Below are 17,855 nucleotides of genomic sequence, written 5' to 3' on the forward strand. Positions count from 1 at the left end.
GAGATAAATGGTCCCATTAAATCGATTCCCCAAACATCGAAGACCTCAACTTCAAGTAGCACATTTAAAGGCATCTCATCCTTTCTGGAAAGATTCCCAACTCTTTGGCAACGATCACACCTTAAAACGAACTGAAGTGCATCCTTAAACAACGTAAGCCAGAAAAAACCTGCTTCAAGAATATGAGCTGCTGTCTTTTCACCACCATAATGTCCACCATAAATTGTGGAATGAAAGTCTCGTAATATCCCCTACGTCTCATAGAATGGGATACATCTCCTGATGATCTAGTCAGATCCTTGTCTAAACAAATATGGTTCATCCCACATGTACCACTTTACCTCATGCAGAAACTTCTTTTTTTGAGCCGCATTCATATTAGGAGGCATTATATTGTTAACAAGATAGTTCACAATGTATGCGAACCATGGCTCTTCCTCTTGAATTGTGAAAAACTGCTCATCCGGAAAAGATTCGTTGATCAATGTCTTATCATCTGAAGTAGAATCGGGATTCTCCAATCTAGAGAGATGGTTAGCTACTTGATTTTCAGTACCTTTTCGATCCTTGATCTCTAATTCGAATTCCTGTAGTAAGAGAACCCAACGAATAAGTCTAGGCTTCGAATCCTTCTTTAAGATCAGATAGCGGATGGCAGCATGATCAGTGAACACTGTCACATTTGTCCTAAGTATATAAGATCGAAATTTTTTGAAACCAAAAACTATAGCCAAGAGCTCCTTCTCAGTAGTGGTGTAGTTCAGTTGGGCTCTATTTAGCGTCTTACTAGCATATTAGACCACATGAAAGATATTAGTCTTTAAATGCCCAAGAACTGCTTCTACTGCATAATCATTTGCATCACACATCATCTCAAAAGGTTCTCTCCAATCAGGTGTTGTAATAACCGGTGTGGTGATTAAACTCTTCTTGAGAGTCTCGAATGCTGCTAAGCATTCATCATCAAATTTGAAAGGCACATCCTTCTTGAGCAAGTTGCACAATGACTTAGATATCTTAGAGAAGTCCTTGATGAAATGCCGATAAAAACCCGCATAACCAAGAAAGCTACGGATTCCTTTCACAGAAATAGGTGGCGAAAGATTTTCAATGACGCCCACCTTAGCTTTATCCACCTCAAGACCTTTACTAGAGACCTTATGCCCAAGAATGATGCCTTGTTGCACCATGAAGTGACATTTTTCCCAATTGAGCACCAGATTGGTCTCAACACACCTTTTGAGCACCAAACGGAGATTATTCAAGCATCCATCATACGAATGTCCAAAGACGGAGAAGTCATCCATGAACACTTCAACATTATTTCCAATTATATCAGAGAATATGGCCATCATGCATCTCTGAAAAGTGGTAGGAGCACCACATAAACCAAAAAAAACTCTGCAAAAAGCAAACGTGCCAAATGGACAAGTGAAAGTAGTCTTCTCTTGATCTTCTGGTGCAATACAAATCTTATTGTAGCCCGAATAGCCATTCAGAAGACAATAATACTCATGACCAGCCAACCTATCAAGCATCTGATCAATGAATGGAAGAGGGAAGTGATCCTTCCTCGTGGCTTTATTCAACTTCCTGTAGTCCATGCATACCTTCCATCCTGTGACTATTTGAGTTGGGATGAGCTCGTTCTTCTCATTTGCTACCACAGTAATACCTCATTTCTTAAGTACACATTGCACGGGGATCACCCAAGAACTGTCAGAAATAGGATATATGATTCCTGCATCCAGCCATTTTAGAATTTCTTTCTTCACCACTTCTTTCATGATATGATTAAGCCTTCACTGTTGCTCAACAGTCGGGTTGCTACCTTCCTCTAGCAGAATTTTATGCATGTAGTACGAAGGGTTGATCCCTTTTATATCTGCTATAGTCCATCCAATGGCCGATTTGAATTCTCTCAGAATCCTCAAGAGCTTGTCCTCATCACTACCAGAAAGGTCAGATGCAATAATAACAGGCAAAGTAGATGCATCACCTAAAAAAGCATACCTCAAGTGTTCAGGCATTGGTTTAAGCTCCAAAGTAGGTGCTTCCTCAATAGATGGTTTGAGCTTTCCCTCAGCATTCTTGAGATCAGTATTACCAAGAGATTCAAATGGTATGTCTAACTTCCGTTTCCAAGGAGAATCATTCAGATATTGTAACTGCTCATTGCCTTCATCATCTTCACTCTCAAAATCCCCCAATAAGGCTTTTTCTAAGGCATCGGACCTTAGCACATGATCAAGTTCTGAAGTAACTGCAGAATCGACCAAATCCACCTTGAAGCACTCCTCATCTTCCGTAGGAAATTTCATCGCATTGAACACATTCAATGTCACATCTTGATCTTGCACCCTCATTGTGAGTTCACCTTTTTGCACATCTATCAAGGTATAGCCTGTAGCCAAGAAAGGTTTTACCAAGATTATGGAAATCTTCTTATCTTCCTCGAAATCTAGAATGACAAAATCTGCAGGAAAGATGAGCTTGTCCACCTTTACTAGCACGTCCTCCACGATGCCTCGTGGGTATGTAATCGAACGATCAGCCAATTGTAGAGACATATAGGTGGGCTTCGGATCAGGAAAATTCACCTTTTTGAAGATAGACAACGAAATCAGATTGATGCATGCTCCCAAATCACAAAGGCACTTGTCAAATGATAACTTGCCAATGGTGCAAGGAATGGTGAAGCTACCCGAATCCTTAAGCTTTGGAGGTAACTTTTGTTGCAGCACAGTACTGCACTCTTCCGTCAGAGCAACGGTATCAAGATCATCCAGTTTCACCTTCCTCGAAAGAATACCTTTCATGAATTTCGCATAACTAGGCATTTGCTCAAGAGCCTCAGCGGAAGGTATGTTGATGTTTAGTTTCTTGAACACCTCCAGAAACTTACCAAATTGCTTGTCCAGCTTTTGTTTTTACAATCGCTTAGGAAAAGGTGGTGGAGGATAGAGTTGTTTCTCCCCTATATTATGAAGGGTTTTTAGCACATAAACGCAACAAAAATGTAAATTTAATTCTTAAAAAATCGAAACCCTCCGCAGGATCCATGCGAAAAATAATATCTAATTTGTAGTTCAGTATGTTTACCTTAAGAAGCTTTACGTTAATGGAAAGATGGAGGTCTTGAATGATCACCACGTAGCCCATCGCTGGAACGATCTACGCCTTGAAGGTATCCACACGAATGATCGCCCGGAGGATGGGTGTGAAAGAGATATATCCTAAGTCCAATCATGTATGAGGATTTAGGAATAACTTTTATGTAATCTGTTTTTGATTTCATTGATATTAATAAAAGACTTGTTTTGTTTTTTTACTGCGGGCTCTATCTATTTTAAGTGTTTAAATAAGATATACTACAGTTTAGAGTAAAGCTTTTTATGGATTGTGATGAGATCATAATAATGAGACCTAAAAGATGATAACTCTAAACTTAAATAGTTCCTGGTCGTAGGATTACTAACTGGTAATTAATAATCCGCAAAGATCAGTACATACTATGCTTGCTTCATTATGAAGGATGTCTGTTCTCATAGACATTTGTGTAGTGACACTATAGCTAGTATGTAGGTGCTTATTATAGAATAAGTTCACTGAACATAAGTCACACAGCTGAACAACTGATGGAGTTCACTCACGTGTCAGCAGTTGTTCACATAGTGATAGTTGTACAAGTATCCTTAGACTTGAGGTCATCATAGTCATCTTGTGTACACTGAACTATGCTTTGGTTTAGTTCTTAGTCTCAATGGACAATTATAAGGGCTCTATTGGGTATAGGAATTTATACACGAAGATAGTGTATGATCAATAAATGATCTACCCCTTCTAGTGTAGGAAGAGAATGTTCAATGCTGATCCACTTATGTTAGTTCAGGAATCTCTGGCCAGAGTGAATGAAATTAGAAAGGAGTTTCTAATTTACATTAAATAGAACTAAGCATAGTGAATGAGAAAGCAAGTGATTAAATAAGATAGGCTTGACACAAGTTCCATGTCTTGTATTTAATCGTGACATTGTAGGCTAGAAGGAATTAATTGTACGGTAACTACTCATTAAATAGGTTCTTGGTATTCTAAGCAGTGAATTCGTATTATCCGGATAGTCGCGATATGCTGAGAAGTATCCCCCACGATGTAGAATAAATATGATTAATTAATTAATCATATTTAATGAATTAGAGAATTTATATAAATAATGATAAAATAGTTTTATTATTATTTATTTCTACTACCGGCTTAATATTGAACCTACAGGGTCACACCATAAAAGAGAATGATTTAATGGTGGAGGAGTTAATTAATAATGGCTGATAATTATTTATTTATGAAATAAATAATTAATTGGCAAATTTAATAATTGATTAAATGAGATTTATTTGATTATAAATTAATTAAAAAAAGGTTCTTAATATTATTAATTAAGAATTTAATTTTTGGAAATTAAATCAAGTGAGATAATTATTTCTAAAGAGTTTAGAAAAAGAATTAAAAATTAAAAGGTGTTTTAATTATTAGTGAGAATAATAAAGGGTTAATAATAATAATATTTTATGGGAAAATTTTTAGCTGAAAATTTTGCCTATAAATATACTATTATAAACCCTATTTTTGCTTCAACCAAAAGATTTTAAAAAACCCTGATTCTCTCCATCTCCTCCTCCTTCATTACATCGTTTTCTTAGTGGATACCGGTGGAGTGCTTCACACTTGAGGAGCAGCTGATAAGGATCTCCGTTCATCGTTTTTGGATCGCTATTAAAGACCTCCATCTTTCCATTAACGTAAAGCTTCTTAAGGTAAACATACTGAACTACGAATTAAATATTATTTTTCGCATGGATCCTGCGGAGGGTTTCGGTTTTTTTAAGATTAAATTTACGTTTTCGCTGTGTTTATGTGCTAAAAACCATTCAGGGTGTGTACTAGCACATTCTTGAGGCCGCCTTTCTTGATCTCTCTATCTCTCTTCAAGCTGCTAGGGTTTATGTTTTATCAAATAAAACGTGTAACTCTAATTCTATTAGAAAAAGATATTTTATAGGCAAGAGCTAATGGGCCTCCAACCCTAAACTTAATTTTAGAGTTATTATTATTATTAAATTTGAAATTCTAATTATTTTATTATTAAGTCTCACTTAATCATCCAATAACTTAATTTCGGATTTAATATTAAATTCGAATTTCCTATTTATTTAATTAATTAAGTCACACTTAATTAATTACAAATATTTTGAATTACTTATATTTAATTTAAATCCGAATTTAAATTAAATAATCCTCCAATCATTCTTTGTGTGACCCTTTAGGTTATTATTATGTTGGCAACAATTTTAAATCTAATTCAAAATCATAAACAATGAGCGGCATCTAGTAATACATCATTGTTACCCAAGTAATAATAATTAAATCGGTGATCGATTATACCTTTTGTGTATAATGTACAATGTATTATAATCCTTTTAACCATATATTATAGATTAAACTCGAGGCATATTATGTGTCATCCTCTTCATAATTTAATCCAGGTTTCCTTGATCGATGAGTAGACTATAACATCAAATCAACATTTGAGCATGGCCATGCATTTCATAGTCTAACTCAAACAAAAGGCCAATAATATCACTCCTAAAATAGGAGAGTTAAATCCTTTCTAGATCATTCATATTTCTCATATGATTCATAATATACCCAATATACACTTTTATCATCACCCGGTCAAAGGTAACTTTTAATGCAACCAAAGTATATTAATTCTCATATAGAAATATAATGATTTCAAGTCTAAGGACCAATACATCATTATCACTGTGAGAATTACTTATGACACAACAGACATGTAGAATCTCACATTGGGTCTTCCAGCACCATGTATATAATACATGTGCATGTGTTTTGACTTTAGTATCATTATACCTATGATCAATGAGATGTGATCATCAGTCAACATACACACTAGTCTTAATGTATTATTATTGTCCCTTAATAATAATACTCGACAAGGGATCTTTAGGAATATCGATACTATTCTCATAATCTCATTTCTAAGTCACGTACTTAGAGATATAAAATTACATATCATATTCCAAGGACATTTATTAATCTAACATCTTATCGCAGAAAATAAAGATATAATAAATTACTAAAGAATAATCCATATAATCAGAATTAATAATCCAAATGTTTCATTCTATAAACATAATAGTGTTGTCTCTAGGGCACAAACACTAACAATCTCCCACTTGCACTAGAGCCAATCACCCAGATATCTAATACCCATGGAACTAGTATGACCTTCGTGCTTTTGCTGCGACAAAGCCTTAGTCAGCGGGTCTGCAACATTATCATCAGTATACACTTTACATATATGTATATCTCCTCCATACACCAAGAATGAATCTTTAGTCATTTTCAAGTACTTAAGAATATTCTTGACTGCTGTCCAGTGACCCTTGCCATGATTAGACTGGTATTGCTCGTCATGCTCAAGGCATACGAAATATCAGGTCGAGTACATATCATCGCATACATTATAGATCCAATTTCTAAAGCATATGGAACTTTGCTCATACGGCCCTTATCATCTAATGATTTAGGGCAGTTGTCTTTTGAGATCAATATCCTATGAGACATTGGGACATATCCTCTTTTTGCCTCTTACATCCCGAAATGATGCAATACTTTGTCAATGTATGTACTCTGACTTAGGCCGATTAATTTCCTTGATCTATCTCTATAGATCTTGATCCCTAATATATAGGTAGCATCACCTAAGTCCTTCATCGAGAAACTATTTCCTAACCAAGTCTTTAACAGCCTGTAGAGAAGGTATGTCATTCCCTATTAGTAAAATGTCATCTACATATAGTACTAAGAATGCCACGTGGTTCCCACTAACCTTCTTCTAAACACATAGTTCATCTTCATTTTGAATAAAGCCAAATTCTTTGACTGTTTCATCGAAACGACGGTTCCATCTCCATTGAGGCTTGCTTCAATCCATAAATGGATCGAAGCAACTTACAGACCATCTTAGCAAACTTGGGATCGATAAAACCCTCAGGTTGTATCATGTATACATCCTCTTCAAGGCTCCTGTTTAAGAAAGCAGTTTTGACATCCATTTGCCAAATCTCATAGTCGTAGTAAGCAGCTATTGCTAGCAAAATCCTGATGGACTTGACCAAAGCAACTGGTGAAAAGGTCTCATCATAGTCTATACCATGAACTTGTTTGAACCTTTTGCCACCAGTCGCGCTTTATAGGTCTATACTTTACCATTTCAGTTTTCTTCTTGAAAACCCACTTGCACCCTATAGGTTTTACCCCTTCAGGTGGATCAACTAAAGTCCATACTTTATTTTGATACATGGATTCCATTTCGGATTTCATGGCCTCTAGCCATCTCTCGGAGTCTGGACTGTCCATAGCATCTTGGTAAGTAAGAGGCTCATCATTATCTATGAGCATTACATCATCATCTTGAGTCAAGAGAAATCCATAATATCTCTCTGGCTCATGACGAGCCCTACTAGATCTACGAACAACCTGTGTTTCCGGAGTAGGAACATCTTGATGTACTTCCTGCCCATTTTCCAACTCTGGTTTAATATTATTTTGTACAACTCGATCTTCATCGAGATCTATAGTCCTCCCACTAATTTTCTTTGAAAGTAACTCTTTTTCAAGAAATACAGCGGTCCGAGCAACCAACACTTTGTTCTCGGTAGGATTATAGAAACTATACCCTTTCGTTTCTTCAGGATATCCCACAAAATAAAATTTATCCGATTTTGGTCCCAGCTTGTTAGATACCAAGCGTTTCACAAACGGTTTGCATCCCCATACTTTCATAAAAGACATGTTGTGACGTTTCTCAGTCCATATCTCATATGAAGTCTTTTGAACCAATTTAGTTGGAACTCTGTTTAGTGTATATGCAGCTGTTTCTAAAGCATAACCCCAGAAACTTATTGAAAGATCTGCTAGACTCATCATCGATCGCACCATATCCAACAAGGTACGATTTCTCCTCTCAGAAACTCCATTCCATTGAGGCGTTCCAGGAGGAGTAAGTTGTGATACGATACCGCACTCCTTCAAGAAACCTTTATACTTGAGGCTTAAGTATTCTCCTCCACAATCTGATCGTAGAACTTTTATACTTTCCCCTGTTTGCTTTTCCACTTCAGCCTTGTATTCTTTGAACTTTTCAAAAGAATCGGATTTATTCTTCAAAAGATACACATATCCATATCTACTAAAATCATCAGTAAAAGTAATGAAGTAGTAAAAGCCACCTCTTGCCATCGTACACATTGGACCACATACATCACTATGTATAAGTCCTAATCGTTCGGTGGCCCTTTCACCTTGTCCGGTAAAAGGAGCTTTAGCCATTTTGCCAATGAGACAAGATTTGCATTCTTCGTATGATTCAAAATCAAACTTATCCAAGTAACCATCTTTATGTAATTTGGAAATGCGTTTCTCATTTATGTGACCTAAACGACAATGCCAAAGGTATGTTTGATTTGAGTCTTTCATCTTAATACGTTTATTATCATTATTTATGTTATAGACATGAGTATCTATATCAAGAACATATAAACCATTAAACAAACATGCAATCCCGTAGGTAACATTATTGAATGAAAAGGAACAACTATTATTCTGAATCAAAAACGAAAAACCTTTCTTGTCCAAACAAGAAACCGAAATAATGTTTCTGCAAATCGCAGGCACGTAAAAACAGTTATCTAGTTCTAAAACAAGCCCAGTGGGCAATGATAAATGATAAGTCCCTACAGCTAAAGAAGCAACCTTTGCTCCATTTCCAACCCGTAGGTCGACTTCTCCCTTAGCCAATATCCTACTTCCCTGCAGTTCCTGCACATTTATACAAATGTGAGAACCACATCCAGTATCTAATATCCAAGATATAGAAGTAGATAAATTGACTTCAATAACATAAATACCTGAATCAGAAGCAGTAACAACAGCCTTCTTCTTCTTCAGATCCTCTAAATAAGCATGACAGTTCCTCTTCCAATGACCTGGTTCTTGCAATAGTGACAATCACCAACCTTTGGAACACCACCTTTAGGCTTCAAAGCCTTGGTCGGATCAGGTTTCAGATTGGCATTTGATTTAGATCCCATTTTCCTCTTGCCTTTCCATTTACCCTTTCCTATGGACTTCCCCTTATTCACCATCAACATGGGAGCAGGGGATGTCTTCTGAACGTTGGTCTCAGCAGTTTTCAACATAGCCAACAGTTCGGTGGGGTTCTTATCTATCTCATTCATATTGTAATTCATCACAAATTGAGAATAAATGTTGTTTAAAGATTGCAAAATTAGGTCAATCTGGTGCTCCACAGCAATCGGGGCACCCAACTTGGCAAGGTACTCAATATACCCAATCATCCTTAGAACATGCGGTCCAACCGGATCACGTTCTCCCTTCTTACATGCATGCAACAATTTAAAAGTATCAAACCTCTCCTGATGAGCCTGTCCTTCAAACATACATTTAAGGTACTCAATCATATCATAAGAATCCATATTCTCATGTTGTTTCTGAAGTTCAGCAATCATGGTCGCTAACATGAGACATTGAACATCCGTGTCATTATCGATATATTTCTGATAAACATTATGTTGAGCACGGGATGCTCCTTCAGTGAGAGGTACAGGGTGAGGGATATCTATGACATAGAGCTTGTGCTCTTGTTTGAGGACAATCCTCAAGTTCCTCTGCCAGTCAAGGAAGTTTATTCCTGTCAGCTTGTCCTTCTCAAGGACTGATCGCATAGAGAAGTTGTTTGAATTGATTGTCATTTGATATCTACAATGTTTAAAATGCATAAGATAAATTAGTTTACAGATGATTATTAAATTATTTTCAAGTGATTATTCGTATATATTCAAAATATATATCTCCCACTATTTTATCAAATTAATAGCCCTAACTATTAATTCAGAATGAGTATCTTCTATATACTTTCTAGTGAGCCAAGATCCAAATTTTCACAACGTTTTAGTTCAGCTTTGGCTTTACTCCTAAAACATGATTCAATAAGGTAGACAACATTTGTCAATTATATCAACTATATAACTCTTGGATAGTTTAGTGGAACAATATTTATTCTTATTTATCCAATAAATCTCACCAAACTCTATGCCTCTAAGTTCACAATCCTATTATGGTAACTTAGTTAAGTTAAAACCCAAAGGTCTAAAAAGTATCATATACTTCAACACGCCGTCCCACAATAGATGGGAGTACTTCGCTCTGGCGAACCCAGTCCTTATCGATCTAGGGGTTAACACGTTGGACATATTGGAAGGCATCTAAATAACTTAATATAAATATTAGGGTTTTGTTAGTATTATAACGATCATGATCCCATCATAAAGAGATTCCCAATTTTTCCTTAAATAAAATACTTCAAATCAATACTCGTCAATGGTTTGATTTTCAGGTAGTGGAGGAGTCACATCGGTCTCGCTTAAAACCCACAGCCTTACAAGTTCTATGAACCTGTTGTTGACAAAATCACCCCATGTCGGAAATAAAGAAGATTCGTATTTCATTCTGTGTTTCATAAACACGAGAATCTCATAATCGTTTGTAAATTTTAAAATCTTGAGTCGTTACAGATTTTATCTTGTTTAGGCATGGCATGGGTGACGTATCTAATACATACATTCATGCATGATTAATCTAATTAAAGCATGAATCATTAACTATTCTATACATACATTCATACATCAATATGTAAAGTGCAATAAAGTAAATGTGTTTGGTTATGGCCCCATCCTATGTGATCTTTATCAATCTCATGATAAAGATCAAGGTCAATCTAATATGGTGATGGAAATAAATACAACTACTTATTACATAAGTCTTCTTCTTTGTTTAGACTTCTTGTATGCCTCGTCTTCTTCTTTGTATCACCTCCATTGGATAGCCTTCTTGAGTCTTCAATTACATTACATGATTGAAATTAAAACTAATCTAATGAACTTACAAGAATAACTCGAGTTACATTCGAGATTTATGATTACAAATATTGACGACATGCAAGTCGTATTTAAAACCAAAACCAAAACCATTACACTAAGGTCGAAAGGCCATAACCATCCACCATACTCATACAACATATAAAAGCATGTTAAAACACATAATCTGATCTTAACATATCATATTATCCATGATCTAATCATAAACGCAACGAAAACGTAAATTTCAGCAAATCTGCAGCAGCCAATTCAGAATCCGTATATGATATGATTCTCATAATTAGAACAAACATAAATCATGTATATATCAGTATATATACATATTAGATAATCATCTTATAATTATACAACTTACATGAATATCATATATTCAAAACCATACATATACAAACATATTATATCAACATCAAATCATGGCGAATCACGTACATGCTCATATATCGAAAATGGTTAAAAACATAAATGAATTAAAAACTTTTCGCAAGTAGCTCTGATGCCATTGAAGGGTTTTTAGCACATAAACGCAACGAAAATGTAAATTTAATTCTTAAAAAATCGAAACCCTCCGCAGGATCCATGCGAAAAATAATATTTAATTCGTAGTTCAATATGTTTACCTTAAGAAGCTTTACGTTAATGGAAAGATGGAGGTCTTGAATGATCACCACGTAGCCCGTCGCTGGAACGATCTACGCCTTGAAGGTATCCACACGAATGATCGCCCGGAGGATGGGTGTGTACTAGCACGTTCTTGAGGCCGCCTTTCTTGCTCTCTCTATCTCTCTTCAAGCTGCTAGGGTTTATGTTTTATCAAATAAAACTTGTAACCCTAATTCTATTAGAAAAAGATATTATATAGGCAAGAGCTAATGGGCCTCCAACCCTAAACTTAATTTTAGAGTTATTATTATTATTAAATTTAAAATTCTATTATTGTATTATTAACTCTCACTTAATCATCCAATAACTTAATTTCGGATTTAATATTAAATTCGAATTTCCTATTTATTTAATTAATTAAGTCACACTAAATTAATAACAAATAATTCAAATTACTTATATTTATTTTAAATCTGAATTTAAATTAAATAATCCTCCAATCATTCTTTGTGCGACCCTTTAGGTTATTATTACGTTGGCAACAATTTTAAATCTAATTTAAAATCATAAACAATGAGCGGCATCTAGTAATACATCATTGTTACCCAAGTAATAATAATTAAATCGGTGATCGATTAAACCTTTTGTGTATAATGTACAATGTATTATAATCCTTTTAACCATATATTATATATTAAACTCGAGGCATGTTATGTGTCATCCTCTTTATAATTTAATCCAGGTTTCCTTGATCGATGAGTAGACTATTGTTATGGATCAAAAACTAGGGTATATGATTGTTGCCCCTATCTTGGCTTCTCCTTGCGTGGTTGCATAAGTTGAATGGGGAGGTACCTCCACAGTTGAAGAAATCACTTGGGTTGTCCCCGTTGGTGTTCCTGCTTCAAGGGCTCTAACAGTTCTCCGTATTTTCGCCATGGTTGTTGTTGTGTTTTCCCATAGACGGTGCCAAATGTTATGGATCAAAAACTAGGGTATATGATTGTTGTATTTATTACTAAGGAACGTGAGCTTCGAGGCTTGATTTGACTGCTCTTGTGTTTCGTGACTCAATCTGCCTTAACAAGATGCCTACGTACCTTGCTGATTGCCAAGGATCAAGTCAAAAAACGTAGTTCTTGGTGATACTTGCCCTCGGGGCTATGGCGGCGAGGGCTCACCAAGGATGTAGTGACTTTCATGCCCTCCAAGGACTAAGTCTAAAATGTCATTCTGATTGGTGGGGTGAGGCCCCTTATATAGATGTTGGGAGTCCTTGAATTGGACTTGGGTTAGGAGACTTGGTGGGCAAGTCTCAGAATTAGAATGGACTTTGGAGTCCTAAGTGGTAGGAAACTGATTCCTTATCCTTTTAAGTCCCTTGGAGGCTAATCTACTAGGATTTATGTCCTTATTGGGACTCTTCTTAATAGCTGATTTTTCCCTTATTAATTAATTACGAAATTAAATAATAATCAGGGTTTTGGGCCCTTTCTAACGGGGCTTCATTGTCAGCCCAATGTCAATACAATTAATGCGATATTAATTACGCAATCAGGGTTTATTTTATTCCCTATCATTTGCCCCCCAACTCCTGGGAAATCGTAAAAGATTTCACAGAAGTTAAGTTCATTTGTTCCCTTACAGGGTATCATTTTGGCGTAAAGTGTGGAGTGACCTACACATTTACAATGATTTGCCTTGTACACGGCTTCAGGGTTGTTTTTTAGAACTTCCCTATCATTTTCTTACCTTTTCCCTTTCTTTAGGAATTTTCTGGTATTTTTCAGGAATTTTCCCTTAATTTCTGGAATTTTCCCTGAATTCAGAAATTTTTCCTTAATTTTCAGGAATTTTCCCTTAATTCTGGGATTTTTCCTTGATTTTCTGGATTTTCCCCTGATTTTCTAGATTTTTTCCTTAATTTCCAGGAATTTTTCCTTAATTTTCTGGAAGTTTCCCTGAATTCTGAGATTTTTCCTTAATTTTTAGGAAATTTCCCCTTAATTCTGGGATTTTTCCTTAATTTTCAGGAATTTTCCCTTAATTCTAGGATTTTCCTTGATTTTCTGGATTTTTCCCTGATTTTCTGGATTTTTCCCTTAATTCTGGGATTTTTCCTTAATTTCCAGGAAATTTCCCTTAATTTTCTGGAATTTTCCCTGAATTTTGAGATTTTTCCTTAATTTTCAGGAATTTTCCCTTAATTCTGGGATTTTTCCTTAATTTTCAGGAATTTTCCCTTAATTCTGGGATTTTTCCTTGATTTTCTGGATTTTCCCTGATTTTCTGGATTTTTCCCTTAATTCGGGGATTTTTCCTTAATTTCCAGGAATTTTCCCTTAATTTTCTTGAATTTTTCCTTAATTCTGGGATTTTTCCTTAATTTTCTGCAATTTTTCACAAACTTTTTTTTTAAGTTTCAGCCCTTTTTCGACCAGGATCCTAGTCGAAAATTCGACCTGGATCCTAGTCGAATTTTGGGCCAGCCACTCAATCCTGGTCGAAGGATTTTGACTAGGATCCACGACCTGGATTTCGACCAGGATCCTAGTCGAACCTTCGACCTGGATCTAGGTCAAAAATTTGTCCTTGTTTTGATTCCTGGTCGTAAGGTTTCGACTAGGATTCACGACCTGAATTTCGGCCAGGATCCTAGTCGAACCTTCGACCTGGATCTAGGTCGAAAATTTGTCCTTGTTTTGATTCCTGGTCGTAAGGTTTCGACTAGGATTCACGACCTGGATTTCGACCAGGATCCTAGTCGAACCTTCGACCTGGATCTAGGTCGAAAATTTGTCCTTGTTTTGATTCCTGGTCGTAAGGTTTCGACTAGGATTCACGACCTGGATTTCGACCAAGATCTTAGTCGAACCTTCGACCTAGATCTAGGTCGAAAATTTGTCCTTGTTTTGATTTCTGGTCGTAAGGTTTCGACTAGGATTCACGACCTGGATTTCGACCAGGATCCTAGTCGAACCTTCGACCTGGATCTAGGTCAAAAATTTGTCCATGTTTTGATTCCTGGTCGTAAGGTTTCGACTAGGATTCTAGTCGAACCTTCGACCTGGATCTAGGTCAAAAATACTGTCCTTTTCCTCGAAAAATATCGTGTTTGATTTGGGAATTCGACCTCAATCCTGGTCTTATTTGCCTGGATTTTGACCTCAATCCTAGTCTTTTTTACCCGTAATTTTCGGGTGTCTGTTCGAAAGAATTCGAATAGAATTCACGACCTCAAATTCGACCTCAATCCTGGTCTTTATTGGGCTTCTTCTTTATTCAACTTGGAATGGGCCTTATTTGGGCCTTCTCTTTTTCCAAATCCTAATTGGATTTGGGCTTTGATTTGGGCTTGTATCCTTCCAAATCTTAATTGGACTTGGGCCTTTATTTTTCCAAATCCTGATTGGATTTGGGCCTTTTATCGGGCCTCTTCCTAATTATAATTGGACTTTAATATATTTAAATACCTCCTTTAGAATTCTCTAGAATTCTTGGAAATATTCTTGAATTTTTCTTCCCTGTTAATTTATTTCCTTTAGAATTTCTTGGAGTACTCTGGAACGTTCCACTTCGGGGTTTTCTTCTTTGGGCTTTTAAACTTACTGGGCTTTTTATCCCTTAAGACTATCGATTTGTGTTTAGCCTCAGCAGGCTTTTCTGATCGTTTTCTAGTAAACGTTCTATTCTTCATGAAACTTGTTTTCGTGGATGTCCTAGTCTTCACGAAATTTGTTCTCATGGACTCTTTAGCCTTCGCGGAACTTGTTCTCATGGACTCTTTAGTCTTCGCGGAACTTGTTCTCATCGGGCGCCTAATTTTTCAAGAATTCTCAAGGAATTTCATAGGAGTTCCACCAGAAAATCTTTAGGAAGGTCTGGATCAACCCTACATGGGTTCCCGTCGGCTATGAGGCCTTCATGTGGCCTGGTCGGCCAATTCTGCTCTTTTTGGACGTTTGGCCCTTTTTCTAGTGAGCTTTATGTAATTGTTCTCGTGAACGTTCTACTCTTCACGAAACTTATTTTCCTCTGTGAAGGTTCTAGTCGGCCTAATCCTTCCTTGTGGAGGGCTAGGCGTCACTGACTCTTGGTAGCCGTGAGCGTCTTACTCTTCGTGAAACTTATTTCCCTCCGTAAGGGTTCTAGTCTTTACGAAACTTGTTTCCGTGGAAGTTCTTGTCTTCATTAGGAGCATCCCTTGGCTCTAGTTCATGGTTTTCTTGGAACCTTCTCTTAGGGGCCATCCCTATTAGTTCCGGACGTCTGTAGACGTTCCTTTGAGGACATCCTAGTCGGCCTAACCCTCCATGCGGAGGAGTCAGCTTCAAGGACTCTTGGTCGGCCATAGAGATCAAACCCTTAAGGCCCTGGTCGGCCGTAACCTTAATGTCTAGAGCTTCTTGGCCCTTCGGGATCCTATTTCATGGAAGTTCTTGAACTTCAATATTCTCAATATCAATTCGTGGATTTGACTTCTCTCTTTTTTATTCGAGGGAGTGTCTTGTCGGGTGGGGACCTCATCCAAGGACCCTTTAGACGGTCAAAGATCTTCGTGGATGGCTACTCGGCCTCCTCTGGTTGGTCAAAGGGAAACATTTTTGCTTTCTTGGACAACATGTCTTGATGGACCTCGAACATAAACTATCACGTTCGTGTTCTTGATGGGTCCTCATAATTCAAAGGAACCTTGTTAAAGCTGGCCTAACCCCTCTTCTCTTTCCATTGGTTAAGTTTGTTCCAATTAGGCGAACAGCTTCCTGAGGCGGGGATGTGTGGGGCTCATGCCTTGTATTTGGTACATCTATTCTTTTTAGAACTTTCAGTACTTCACAAATTAAAGGAGGAGCCTGGCTGGCTTAAGGGATCCCTTGGAGGCCGGTCTGGCGGAGCCCTTTCTAAGGGATCTCAAGTTGGTCAAAGGCTTTCTCTTGAGGCTGATCAGCCTTCTTTGGTAGGCTGGAGTTTGTAATGTGGACTCCAATTGACCATATACATTTCGTGAAGTTAGATTTCTAATATCTTTTTCTTATTAGGCCAACGCCTACTTCGCAGCTTCTTTCACTAGGAGTGCAAAATGAAGGAGTGAGCACATGGCCTTGGAGGCATTGATGAAGAAACTTGAGAGAAAGTTTCAGGCATGGGATTCTAGAGCTCTCTTAGCATTTATCGACAGTCGGAAGACTTATTCAAGATGATGGACACCCATGATGATGCGTTAATATGTCCATTGGCTCTGTTCATAGCTCTTACCCGGATATGGTAAATTTACGGGGCTTTCCTAGTCTTTGGGTTGTTTCTGAGGTTGCCATTATTGGCCAATCATCTGATTTTGGACTATAGATTGTCCTTCAGTGTTTAGGCCTTGCATGGCTTTGTTTGCCGTGTGTGGCTTTTATCTATTTGCGGTCCTTCATGGACTTGAACATCTTCAGTATGTAACCTAATTGTTCATCATGACTTGATTTCTGATCCTTCAGGATCTCCTGCATTTGTAGTTTGATTTCATATTCGTCTTTTATTTTCGGTACTTTGGTCCTTCGGGAATTTTATTCATTGGATGCTCGTACACTGGTCGACCTTATTCCTCCATTTACTTCTAAGTACCAGGAACATGTCTTTCATGTCCTGAACATATTAAACCTTCATCTTCGAAACGCGCCAGGTATGAGGCACTTTATTATTGCTCAGGGTTTCCGACTTGTAGGATCCTCGTCCTCATGTTTTCTTGACCTTAAACGGTCTTTCCCAGTTAGGGATTAACATTTCTTTCTCTTCAACTCCTGAAGCCTCAATCTTTCTTAAGATCAATCTTTCTTAAGATCAAGCCTCTTTGGTAAAAGAACCTTTCTTTAACCCTTTTATTAAAATAGAGGGAGGCTCTTCGTTGATGCTCTGTATTATCAAATTGTTTCCCATTATCCATGACAAGAATGCGTGGGATTCCATATCGGCACATGATATTTTTCCACAAGAATTGCGCAACCTGTTCGGTTGTGATTTTGGCCAAAGGCTTGGCTTCAATCCACTTAGTAAAATGATCAATGGCTACAATCAGGAACTTCCTTTATACCATGGACATGGGGAAAGGCCCAAGTTTATCCATTCCCCACATAGCAAAGGGGATGGGTGAGTTGATGGAGGTCAGCATCTCGGGGGGTTGTCTAACGACAGGTGCATACTTCTGACAGCGGTCACACTTGTTCACAT

The sequence above is a fragment of the Apium graveolens genome, chromosome 7 (genome assembly GCF_009905375.1).
Source record: "Apium graveolens cultivar Ventura chromosome 7, ASM990537v1, whole genome shotgun sequence".
In the NCBI taxonomy this organism is placed as follows: domain Eukaryota; kingdom Viridiplantae; phylum Streptophyta; class Magnoliopsida; order Apiales; family Apiaceae; genus Apium; species Apium graveolens.